Source organism: Vulpes lagopus, chromosome 9 (genome assembly GCF_018345385.1).
Source record: "Vulpes lagopus strain Blue_001 chromosome 9, ASM1834538v1, whole genome shotgun sequence".
Taxonomy (NCBI): Eukaryota; Metazoa; Chordata; class Mammalia; order Carnivora; family Canidae; genus Vulpes; species Vulpes lagopus.
The window spans coordinates 3,061,571-3,074,405 of NC_054832.1; the positions used below are offsets into that span (position 1 = coordinate 3,061,571).

General features: G+C 55.2%; 1 protein-coding gene across 1 annotated transcript in view; it reads left to right on the forward strand.

Annotated features, from left to right (window-relative positions):
- AGO2 (argonaute RISC catalytic component 2) overlaps window positions 1–12,835 on the forward strand; it is a 108,714-nt gene that overhangs the window by 35,544 nt on the left and 60,335 nt on the right. The window lies entirely within an intron of this gene.

Below are 12,835 nucleotides of genomic sequence, written 5' to 3' on the forward strand. Positions count from 1 at the left end.
GTAGTGCCATGGGGCACATTTATAAACAGGTGGAAATAGGTCTTCTAAGTTTTTTTTTTTCTTTTATGCACTTTCAGTATGGGTTCCCTTTATCTGGGATATAAAACCCAAATTATGGCTTTAATCTTGTACTTTAAATACAAGGTTTACCTGCTTGCTGGCAGCAATGCAGAAGAGCATGATGAGTTTCGAGGTAAGGATGTCTGAGTTTATATGCTGCCTGGTGGGGTGCCCTTGGGCAAGTCCCAGGGACTAGCAGGCACCAAGGGGTTCCCCAGGGCAGGGCCCGGTGGCTGCTGTACTTGCCGGCACTGGCAGGTGGGATTGTGGCTGCCCGTCCTACAGGTGATGGAGCGTATCCTCCAAGCCGGGCACCGGCCACTTCACCTACTTGCATCTGTGGGGCTGTGGACCAGGGGCTTAAAATACACATGGGAATCGGAACAGACCCGCCTCGAGTCTTGAATTGGGCAAGTTTTTAAATCTCTCTGGTTGTCTGCTACGGGGGGTACTGACTGTGCTTACATCTCAGTTTTTATAAACTTCGAAAAACATCGAAAAGAGAAAAAGAATAGTAAACACGCATGTGTCCTTCTCCCAGATTTTTGTTCATGGTTGCTTTTGTCCGTTTTTAAAGAATAGCTCTATTATTATTTTTCTAATAAGTGTAATGTGGACAGTTTAAAAAAAAATAGAGCCATGAAGAAGGGCAGGAAGATCAGTTGTAATGTGACCACTTGGAAATAATCACTGTTGATATTTTCTTTTATGAGGCTTCCGTAAGTTTCCCATTGCTACATGGAATGTGTGTGTGTGTGTAAATATGGGACAAATAGGCTGTCATCAGACACCATTTTGGCGCTTCCTCCCTCTTAACCAGATAGGACGTCTTCCTGCGTGATGGCTGCAGCCACGCGGTGTCCGTGACTCAGTGCAGCAGACTCTCCACTAGTGAACGTTCAGACCATCCTCTGTCTTTTGTTTCAGAGGATGAATGCTCTGTGTATAGCTGTCTGGGTGTTTTAGGTTAAATGCCTGCATGTTGAGTTACTCCATCAAAAGGCACGTGATTTTATTTTATTTTATTATTTTTTATTTTTTTTAGGGCACATGATTTTAAAAGATTTTTATGAAATAATACCTTCAAGACCATCAAGCTTAAATGAGAGTGATCATTTTTTCCAAGCTCTTGTAAATGTCAGGCAAAAAAAAATATTTACAATTGTAATTCACATTTTTCCAACTGAGGGCTGGATATGTTTTCTGTTTGTTGGCAACTGGTATTTCCTACACATACTCCCAGGCATGTTTGATGCTCATATTCCTGTTGGAGTTTTAAATCCTTATTAATTTATATAAACTCAGTATGTCCAGGTTTATATTTCAGGTTTGTGAATTTATTGTCATAAGCTTTTCTGAATTTATTGGGCAATTAGAGAAGCTTTAAAAATCTTATGTAGTCTGACTCCTCTTTTGTGACCCTTGCATTTTGGCTCTGAGAAAGAAAGCATTCAGCCTCCCAAATTATAATAGATTATTAAATTTTAAAGTATTTCCTTGGGGCACCTGGGTGGCTCAGTCGGTTAAGCATCTGCCTTTGGCTCAGGTCATGATCAGGGTTCTGGGATCAAGTCCCATGTCGGGTTCCCTGCTCAGCAGGAAGTCTGCTGCTCCCTCTCCCTCTGTTCCTCCCCTGGCTCGTGCCCTCTCTCTCTCTCTCTCTCTCTTTCTTTTTCAAATAAATAAATAAAATCTTTTTTTTTTTTTTAGTGAGATTTTATTTTTTTTTAATTAATTAATTTATTTATGATAGTCACAGAGAGAGAGAGAGAGGCAGAGACACAGGCAGAGGGAGAAGCAGGCTCCATGCACCGGGAGCCCGACGTGGGATTCGATCCCGGGTCTCCAGGATCGAGCCCTGGGCCAAAGGCAGGCGCCAAACCGCTGCACCACCCAGGGATCCCAATAAATAAAATCTTTAAAAAGTATTTCCTTGGATGTCTTTGTTTCATTTAGAAATGTTAGCTATTACAATTTGTATCCATTTGGAATTTGTTTTGTCATAAGATGTGAGGGAGCTCACCTGAATTTTTCGCTCAGATATTCAGAGTTGTTCCTACTGTCCCTTCTCTCCAATCCCACGATTAAAATGTCACCGTAGCCCACCCCAGACTGTCCTCAGGGCTGCTCCCTTGTGATTCTCTGCCTGCCCTCCTTTGAGGATGGGGACACAGTAGGTGCTCAGTTAACGCTGCACCAGTGGAATCACACAGAGTTGGCGTAGATGAAATGCCTGGCACGGGGCGGGCACGCTACGCTGTCAGACCTCTGTTGAGTGGCAGCTGCTGTTGTGCGCTGAGAGCTAACTGAATGAATTTGGGAGGCCTGCAGTATCGTGCAGTCAGGTCACCACCTCTTTTTAAAAATTCATTTGGTTTAAAATACCCACGGTCTCAAAAGGACTTGAGGCAGCTTGGCCTGGTGGCAGAGCTCCTGTGCTCTGGTGGCAACGAGACCTGCATGGAGCCCAGCTGTGCCTGTTACGTAGCCTTCCCAGCGTCCCATCTGTGACTGGGGGTCCCTGGTGCCTGACCCAGGATGGGGAGTGAAGAGAAGGTGCGCGTGGAGGTTTCTGCAGCGTGCGTGGTGCACCAGTGGTCCCATTACTTCCTGAAGTATGATGGGAGAGCTTGAGCTCATACACACACTAGAAAGGGTAACTACACACTCTCTGTTGGTGTCGAGAGGTGTCGTTGGTAACCAGGATGGGTTCGTTACTGTCACAGAGCACGAAATTTTGAACTTTTTGCTTAAGAAAGATGGGAACAGGAAAGCGGTAGGTTAGATTCTTGTATGTTTGGGGTGACAAAGAGGATTTAGGTTCTTGGAGAAAAAGATGTTTCTAAAGTTTGAGAGATGTCATGGGAACTCTTCTGTAGGGGAGGTTGGTGGATTCCATGGGCCATGCTGGTGGAGGATCTGCTGGAAACAGCCTCAGCTCTGCGGTCTGGTGGCCTTGCCCCAAGTCCCCCTCCAGGGAGCCCGGGTTACAGTTGGCGAAGTGAAGACAGCTCCCGTCCGGGAGGGTGGACGTGAGGATAGACGAGGAGGTGTCTGGAGTGCGCCCAGAGTATATAGGAGATGCTTGATAAATTCAGGTTCTTTAGTTGAAATGGTGGAGGCGGCTTACAGAAGATGGTTGGTCATTCATAGTCTTGGCTCGGAAGCTTCGCAGTTTGTTTGCGCCATAAAACTTTGGCATTGAGTTACACAAATGAAGGTGTTTCTAGTGAGAGTGAGTGTGACGCTGAGATACTCTTGCAGTCATCTGTCTGTCCATCCATTCATTCAACAGTTGCCCCAAAACCAGACATAATCCCTGGCCTGGCCATGCTTCCATTCTAGTAGGAGAGGCAGCTGCTCGTCAGAGAACCACCAGAGAGAGAGTCAGACCTGGTCAGCGCCGTGGAGAAGTGAGAGGGAGATCGCCACAGGTAGTTGGGGAGCTCTGGTGAAGGGCCTACGTTGAGGAGCTCTGGAAGGAACCAGTGGAGGGGGGTGCTCACACCAACCGGTTGGGAGGTGATTTACATCTTACAGGTAGTTCATTCCTCGTATTTATCCGATATTGTTGACTAAAGACAGGTGGGGTTGGGTCAGAGGGGATTAATCTTTGACATGGGGGGAAAGTTTGTTAAAACAATTTTTATGGGAAAACTTTATTTTTACAGATGACAGGGCCATTCCTCAAAGAAAGCGCTTTAAATGATGGAGATTCACAGAAGCCTATTTAAAAATCCCTCGTGGGTGAAGTTCTTTGAGGTTTGCAGTGAAGATAGAGAATAATCTTGTTAGTCACTGGCAGGAGGCTGGTTGGATGTTTGTTTTGTAATTGATCCCAAACTGTACATATGTGTCATATATTCTTATGCATGCTATATCGCTCACTCAAATGAGGTTAAAATATTTCTGAAGTATTACTCATTCAACCACAAAAGTTGAGCGAGGCAGCTTAGTGGCAGGCCCCCTGCCAACTTGGCTCGCCTCGCCTCCCCACCTTCCGCCTTGGGCACCTGCCAGGACCACACCCTCCCCGGGAGCACCTGCCTGGCCCCGCACCTTGCCCCCTCAGACCCTCTCCCCCCACGCAGGGTGACTGGCTCCTCCCTCTCCCCATTGCCTCCCAGGGCTAGTTCTTTGGGTGTTGCCAAGAACCAGGCAGCGACAGATTGGAATTTCCCAGAGGGTTTTTACCAAGAGAGGAAGAAATGAAAAGCCTTACAGGAACTGTGGTCTGCGTGAAGGTGACACATTTCTAGAGAACAGCTCTGTGACTCCATGGTTGGCTTCTTTCCTCGCTGTGCTGTCTGTCCCTCCCCCACCTTGTCCCAGGAGCCCGCCCAGGGTTTTGTCTGGGTTCTTCTGTCTCTCCGCCTCCTCATTCAGAGTGGGAGGTGCTGAGCAAAGCTGCCCAGGGGTGAAGAGCAGAAGTGAGTGCCTCCCTGGGGTGTGGGCACGTCCCCCTGTGGGAGAAGGGGCCTCGATGCTGGTCTGTGTGGGCCTTGGAGTGTTTTCTGAGCCCACTGCTTGTGGGCTAACATTTACTGCCTCGCTGAAGCACCCCAGTGGGGCCCCCTGAGTGCTGAGTGCAGGTGCCTGGCTAGAGTGCTGAGAATGGGGTTCCTCCTAGGGGTGCTCCTGCACACCTGCCAGCCTTGGCCCACCTCTGGGACCCCGTCATGGCCCATTTTGCTTTCTTTTTTTTTTTTTTATTCATGAGAGACACACAGAGAGAGGCAGAGACACAGGCAGAGAGAGAAGCAGGCTCTCTGCGGGGAGCCCGATGCAGGACTCGATCCCAGGACCCCGGCATCACAACCTGAGCCAAAGGCAGACGCTCAACCACGGAGCCACCCGGGTGTCCCTCATTTTACTTTCTTTGCGTCCTTGCAGACTTGAGGAGCTCAAGCTGAGTTGAGCCCGCGGAGGTGGGGGGACGGTGCCGGCAGCGACCTGGTGTCTGGACCAGGCCGCGTCCAGCGGGGCCCTTCCCCACTCGGCGGTGCCGCCCGAACCGGATATGACAGCAAAAGCTCCTCGTCTTGGCATTTATTTGACCAGACAAAAATCCGTCTCTCTGGGAACTCAGGCGAGGTTTGGTTGGGGTTTTGTTTCTTGTGGTGTTTCGGGGGGCTCCCCGTCCCCGTTGGCTCGCCGGTCGCCCAGGTCTATCGCAGGTTCCGCGGACAGTGTGCAGTTCTGTTCTGTCTCCAGCTGACACGAGCAGATGCTCCTGTGCGTCCTTGGCGCTCCGTCCGGAGAACGCCTCCATTCACTCCACCGGAAAGGCCACCGTGAGCGTGTGTGACGTGGCCCAGTTGGCTCGGGGGGCCGCGAGCGAGGCTGCCCGTGTGGGCACCGGGTGGATCCGCTCCGTGGCCGCCGGACGTCCCCTCGCAGCAGGGCAGTCCCGCTCCGCCAGCACCTGCACCTGCTCCGGGCCGGGCCCCAGCGTGGTCGGAACCTACCTGCCCACTTCCAGCCCGTGGTGAAAGCCAAGGTGCTGCGGTGCACGGACCCGCGTGGCGGTCCTGCTCGGCCACTGCCTGGCCGGGGACCCCGACAAGCCCCCCAGCCCACAGCTTCTTTTGCCTCCGTGGGGGTGTCCAGGAGCAGAAAGGAGCAGTGGCCCGGTCGGGCCACGTGGTGGCCTGGAAGGGCCGCGCAGCCTGGAGCTGTATTTGTCACTCTCTCTTGCCCCCATAGCTTCTGGCTGAAACCCAAGTTCTGAAAGCAAACTAGAGGGGACCTGACGTTGAATCTAAAGCTCACTTTGAGGTTCTGGAAGGAGCTTGACACTGGCTTCGTGGTGTTTGGTGGCCAATCTTTGGTGTCCTGGCCCCCCTGAGGCCCGGGGGCCGGTGGGCCAGGCTCCCCCCCCCCCCCCCCAGGGGCATGTGCCAGCCCCACGGCCGTTGCAGGCAGCAGTGCAGCCAGGTGCCTGCAGAGCCTGGCCCCGGGTTCGCTTGCCAGTGACCAGAGCTGCCTGATGGCAGAGCCGGACTCTGCACTTATTTAATGACTCTGCGATGGAGATTTTTCTTTCTTTTTCTTTTTTTTTTAAGAATTTATTTTTTAATATTTATTTTTAAAAATATTTTATTTACTTATTTATGAGACAGAGAGAGAGAGAGACAGAGACAGAGACACAAGCAGAAGGAGAAGCAGGCTCCATGCAGGGAGCCCGACATGGGACTGGATCCCGGGTCTCCAGGATCAGGCCCTGGGCTGAAGGCAGGCGCTAAACTGCTGAACCACCCGGGCTGCCCACTGAGGAACATTTAAGTTACCCAGGGTGAAGAGTCACGCAGGTCTTTCTGTTTCTGAAGATACTGGACTCAGACTTGGGGAAGCAGCAGGGGCAGGGTGGGGACAGGAGGTCCCATGCTCCCCCTCCCACCGCTGAAGCCCCCAGACCTGCCCGGAGCCAGGCTCAGGGTCCGTGACTCAGAGCAGGTTTTGGGGTGAAAGGGTGAGTGCCCCTCTCCCCTTGGTTTCCAGGGTGACTTCAGGCCCCAAATTCTGCTATTTATCATATGTCATCTGTGGCCAGTGATGTTGCTCTCGGCCTGGTGGCGTAAGCGGGTGCCAAGATGTTTGTGTTTGCCCTGGTGGCACTGCCGACAGGCAGGCAGTGGAGGTGGGGGGGCCGCCGTGAGCCAGCTGCTGCCCGGTAGAGCCCAGGCCGAACGAACGGGTGGCGCAGGTTTCTAAAAAATCCAGGTCTGTGTGCTCGAGTGTTTAGAAAACAGCAGAGACAGGAGCTTCTCTGAACCATTGTGCTTGTGCAGAGCGCGGCCTGCTTTCTGTGCTGGTTCCAGGGGGCCTCGCCTGGCTGCCCCCCCCCCCCCCCCGGCCCCCGAGTTACTCCCGGGTGAATAGACCTGTGAGGTCCTGAGGCCGAGTGTCGGTTTGGTCCTGGGCCACAGGTGGGCTCCGGTTCCCAGCCCAGGGCCGTGCTGTGAGGCCTCAGCAGGATGTCGGGTTCCCAGCTCGGAGCCCCTGCCTGGTAGCAGCCTGCGTGATGAGCCTGGAGCGGTTGTCATGGCAGCCAGTAAATCATGAGCTCACATCACACCAGGGACAGGCGCTTGTGGGGCCAGCAGCCTTGGAGACAGCCCCGTGTCCCGGCCTGTGGGCCCGCCCTGCCTGGGGACCGTCACGCCCGCCCACCGGCCGCACCGCCACGGAAACCGGGGAGGTTTTGTGACGTTATCAGGAAGGGAGACACCGTCCTGTCTGCTTAGAGATGAGGCCACCCTGTCCCCTGAGAGCAGACGGCTCTCGTGCGGTTGGGGTCACGAGCCCCTCTGCCCGTCTGCTGAAGGGTATGGATGGATCCCTCTCCCGAACCATGTTTTTCAAGGCACAGAACAAAATGCAGAGGATGACGAGGAAAGCTGGTCATGTTGAAACGTGGTCAGCAGAATAACAAACGTTATCACATTCAGTAATAGCAGCGGGTCTAGTAAATATCGTGATTTTGAAGCAGCCGTCAGGTTAAAGACCTTGTATTTGTTTATTTGAGAGAAAGAGGGAGAGTGGCTGTGAGCTGGGCGAGGGGCAGAGGGGGAGGGAGAGAACCCCGGACTGACTCCCAGCGGAGCGCAGAGCCTGACGCGGGGCTTGAACCCGTGGCCCAGAGATGACAACCTGAGTTAAAACCAAAAATCGGGCGCCCAACTGACTGAGCCACCTGGTGCCCAAAGTAGCAGTGACTTTAAACCCACTTTGCGCTTTTAACAGCCACCATGTGACAAGAGAGTCGCTGTGTTTTCCCCACCGTGTAGGTATAGATACTGATGTGGCTGGTCGTCCGTGTTCATGATGGAAAGGAGCGCTGCACTTCACTTAGGGGTCAGTCCAAGTTCACGGACCTTCCGACTTGGCTGCGTGGGTCCTGGGCTGAGACCTCCTGCCTCGGTGCCCCACGTCCTCCCTCCCCAAGCCGAGGCGTCTCACGTCCTCACATGGTGGGCAGGGCGTTGGCCCAGGACACTCGGCCTGGTCAGGACTGGTCCTGGGGATGCTTGGTGGCAGGACTTGGACCTCAGGAAACCAGGCCACCTGCCCAGATGAAGGCCACGGTAGAGGGGCAGGCGGGACAGGGAGACGTGCCTACAGTCCTGGCGGCAGCTCCATGGGCTCTAGACTCGCCCGCCATGTGTGGGGTGTGCAGCTGCATCCTGGGCAGGGATGGGCTTTGAGCTCATATGTTTCTCAAGGAAGCCAGGACATCAAAAAGAGAAAAATCACAGAACGCTGGTGTAAAGGTCTAGGGAAGGTGGTGGGGCCGGGGCAGGGGGCTAGGAATCGGGGGTGGTGCCTCCTGCCTGTTGGCCTGGCCTCCCGGGTCCTTTCACTGGGCGTGTGGATGGCTCCTGGCTAGGTGCCAAGGCCGACGGAGCTGTGACCTGAGGGGCACTCATCGTGGTCACCTGGACACCAGGCAGGTGACGGGAACAAAGCATGGAGCTTGATGGAGCCCAGGGCACCCGAGGCCTGGTTTGCTGTGTGGGGGACCAGGAGACGCAGGTCCCCAGATGGCGTACATGGCCAGGAAGCCTCTGACTCGTGGGGCAGAGTAGCTGGGAGGGCAGAGATGATGGTGGACTGTGGTGGGCGGGCGGGCAGACGGGGCAGGGCTCGGCAGCAGCCCGGGGGCCCTGTAAGCGCCCATCCTGTAGATCTTGAGGCCCGGATTCTTGAGGCACACCTGCCTCTCAGATCCTGTGCTCCTTGGGGGCAGGGTCCGTGCCTGGCCCGGGTCCCTGCCTGCAGCCTGGGGTCGGATTTAGGAGATTAATTGGTCAGCAAGTCAATTGTTCTAGAGGCTGGGAGCCTGGAGCCCGAGCCAGCGAGGGGTGAGGATGGATCTGGACGGCTGAGTTTTCTGTGTGCGGGTGGAGGGTGGGCAGGAGAGAGCAACAGCGAGAAGGCAGCGATGGTGGGCGGCGTGGGAGCCACGTGGCAGGTGCTGTGGCGGGTGGTCCAACGTGCACTGAGCCCTCGGGCTGGCCCCGTGCTTCCCCTCCAAGGATGTAGCTAGATGTGTTCCTACGTGGGTCTTCAGCACAGCATTTAATTTTTAAAGTGAAAATTTGGAAACCACCAAAATGCATCAGCAGGAGATGGCTCAGTGAGTAATGCGGTCATTAAAGATTCATTGTGGAGAATTGCATAATATGATGTTAAATGGAAGCAGCCAGGGATAAATCTGCATAATTCCATGTCAGCACGTGTGCACATGCTGCGCGTCATGTGTGTATGTAGAAGTCTGACATTTTAACGGGGATTATCTCAGGTGGCATTACAGGGCAACTTTTATTTTCTTTGTATTTTTCTGTACCTTCTGTAGTAAGCGTGTGTTTTGAGACAGTCACCCAGCCTGTGTCCACCATCACAGGCAGGGAAGCCAGACACCTGCGTTCAGTGGGCTCCGACCCCCAGGTAGTGCTTTAGAAAGTGCTCCGTGCTCTGGCCAGTGAAGAAGGCAGGTGAGGGGTGGGCCATCCCCGGTGGCCCCTACCCACAAGCCCTCGGCTTTCTGGTACAGCCTTAACAAGATGACACGCGAGTGAGATCTTCTGGAAGGGAGCCGCTGTCCTCCTGGAGGGGCTCTGCTGTGCGTGAGGTTGCCCGCCGTCCTGGGCCCCACGGTCCTCGGTGCCCTCCCGCGCTCTCCCCCAGGGAGCCTGTGCTCTGCTCCTGCTGCACGGCTCGTCTGTACAGTGAATGGGCCAGAACGTCCCTTTGGATCCTCGGTTCTGTGACCTCCCGATTCCAGGTGGGAGGGAGGAGGGGTGATCGTATGGTTTGAAGTTGTGGATTTAAGCCTGAACCACAGGCTTCTGTAGGGTGAGGGCATCACTCCCACGGGGGCCTGAAACTGGTGTGTGCTGAAACCACAGGATCTGCACTGTAGGCCCCAGCCGGGCCCCCCTGCAGCGCGCCCAGAAGTGCCTGCGGGGCCGTTCCCATGTGCCTATCAGGTGCCAGGAGGTGTCACAGCAGAGTCCATCGCCGTCCTGGGTGCTCCTTGGCCTTAGGCCTACCTGCTGAGGGCACTTTGATGGCCCAGGGACCCACCTGAGACTAGGGGCTCCAGCTTCTCTGCCTGGCTTGCCTGTCTTCACAGCAGGGCTCCGAGTCTGTAGCCCCTGCAACACTGAAGGTAGTAAGTTGGGTATAAGCAAGAGCCCGAGCGCAAGTTAGCAGGGTTGCTGTTGGCACTTGTCATCGTGCAGCACCTCCTGCCCCCTCCCAGGGCACCTGCCCGTGTGAGAACCTCCGCAGGCCTTCACTCTCCTCTTCTGGTCACCCCGGTTTCTTATCCTGTGTGCCAGCTCTTCCCTTATTTGGGGAGGTGGGTGCTGGGACCAGAGTCCCACCCTGGCCAGGGGGCTGCCGGGAGAGGGTGCATGCGGGCAGGGCTCACAGCCTGCTCTGGGACCCTCCTCTGAAAAGTCGGTGACAGTCCAGGCCCCATGCGGTGGATTTGGCAGGAGGAGCAGTGCTGTCCCCCGGGAGCCCCGCGTAGAACGCAGGGAGGACTCGCCTTCCATGGCGTCTGTGAAAAAACACCTAACTTCCCGGTTGCTGTGACCCAGTTACTCATACAGGAAGTCGATTACTCATTCACTATGTTTCCCTTTCACTGATTGAGATGTGGCTCTAAAAATGGAATTTTTAAGCACATGTGCTGAGTTATCAGCAGCAGTTCCGCAAACACTCGTGGTCTCCGTTAGCTGACGCCGTGTTAGATGCCCGGACTCCCTGCCCTCTGGACTCGCTCGGGCTGGAGATTGGGGGTTGGGGGTCGGGGGTCGGGGGTGCCGGCTGAGGGGCTGTGCTGGAGCGGCCTGGGCCGGTGGCTCCCCTCCCTCGGCTGAGGTCTCTTCCAGCTCTGACCATCCTGCGTTCCTGGATGGATGAGGAAGGGGGGGGGTTGCCTTCCCAGTCCTAAGGGCCTTGCGCCCCAGTGCAGGGGGAAGACCGACACAGACACAGCGGGAAGTATGTTCCCAACAGAACCATGTGCTGAGTGGCCCGGGGACGGGGACAGCACGGGGACACAGGCCTGGAGCTCAGGCATAGTTATCATGAGAAGATGGGAGCTGGGTGTCTCGGTGAAGGATGGAGAAGACGGGAGAACCTGGAAGGTGGGAGGGTGGCCTGGCCTGGCACGGGCTGGTGGCGTGGCCACAGCTGGAGGGGGCGCGGGGTCTTACTGCAGGGCCAGGGTTTGAGGCCAGGTCCCTGCCGAGCAGCTCAGTGACTTCTATCTCCGGTGAGGCCTTCCCAGATCCTCCTCTTGTTACTCGGGCTGTCACTCCTTCAGCAGATGTTGACGGCGCCCGTGCCCGGGGAGGCCGAGTCAGGGACCCCCATCTCCGCGGCACACGCTGGCCCAGCTCCCTGCTCGGGGTGTGGCGTGCTCCCCGTCTCCCCCTCCCTCCCCAGTGCTCTCCCCCATGGCACACACACCCCTTCGGTGCAGGTGCACGGAGGGCAGGCGGGGACAGCTGCTCTCTAGGCGATGCTGGAATTAATTCTCAGAGTCATCTGTGCTAACCCCGATGAAGGTGTGTGTGCTGTTCAGCGCTTGGTTTTCATCTCAGAGCATTATCTGCGTGATGGGGCCACGAGCTAATGGGGCCACGAGCTAACGGTCCCATGAGAATGGCCGCCCCCCGCGTGTCATTCTGTCCCTTTGTCACATGCTCCTGGGCATGTGCACCTGTTCCAGATCTTCTCCGGTGCTTGGTTCGTGAGCCCTGCTTGCCTTGGCCGTTTACACCGGCGATCAGCTCCCTGCGAAGTATAAGGATGAATTCAGGATCTCCCCGAGGAGATCCTCTGTGGTAGGAGAGTTTCCTTCCCGAGGACCTAAAACTGCTGGGGACTCTCAGCTCTGCTTGGAAAACTGGTAGAGCTTTAATCGTGATTATGTATTCCACACGCCTTCCCACGAGCTGTCAGTATTTTCATTATTAAAAGCTAGAAGCGAGGAAGAAATGTCTTGTGAAGTCACATATTTCATGAATGTATTACCATTGTGTTTTCCCATCGCTTTTATTAATACAGGTTAGTAACGCAAACCGTGGACAGTTTCCCTTGTTTCCCACGGCGGGGCTTCTAGAAGCGATAGGCATCATGGAGACAGGAGCAGTGGGCGCAGCCAGAGAAATGGGCCGCGGGCGGATCTGTGCCAGTGGTTAGATTTTAGGAAGGTAAACTCAAGTGCTTCTCGCTGGGGACAGCGGGCTGCTGACGGGCGGGAGGAAGCCTCGGCTCCGAAACGGGCGCCCCAGCTCGCTGCTCCTGTCGGGCCTTGGACGGCTTCACTCTTCAGGGGCAGCATCTTGGCTGCAGCCGTGATGCACGGTGAAGACACCGGAAAGCTGGGCAGCCCCGGTGGCTTAGGGGTTTGGCGCCACCCTCGGCCCAGGGCCTGACCCTCGGCCCAGGGCCTGACCCTGGAGACCCGGGATCGAGTCCCATATCAGGCTCCCTGCACAGAGCCTGCTTCTCCCTCTGCCTGTGTCTCTGCGCCCCCCCCCCTCCCCCCGTGTCTCTAATAAATAAATTTTTAAAAATCTTAAAAACAAAACAAAAACAGGAAGCCCTTCAGTGTGGATAGTGCTCTGGTTCCTGAAAGGGGCCGTGGGGGGCTAGGTGCCCGTGTCTCTGTGGCTGGACGTTTCCTGGGGCGCAGTTGTAACATCTGTGGTTCACCTGGGTTTCCATTTTTGCAAGATTCCTCTTGCTGGTT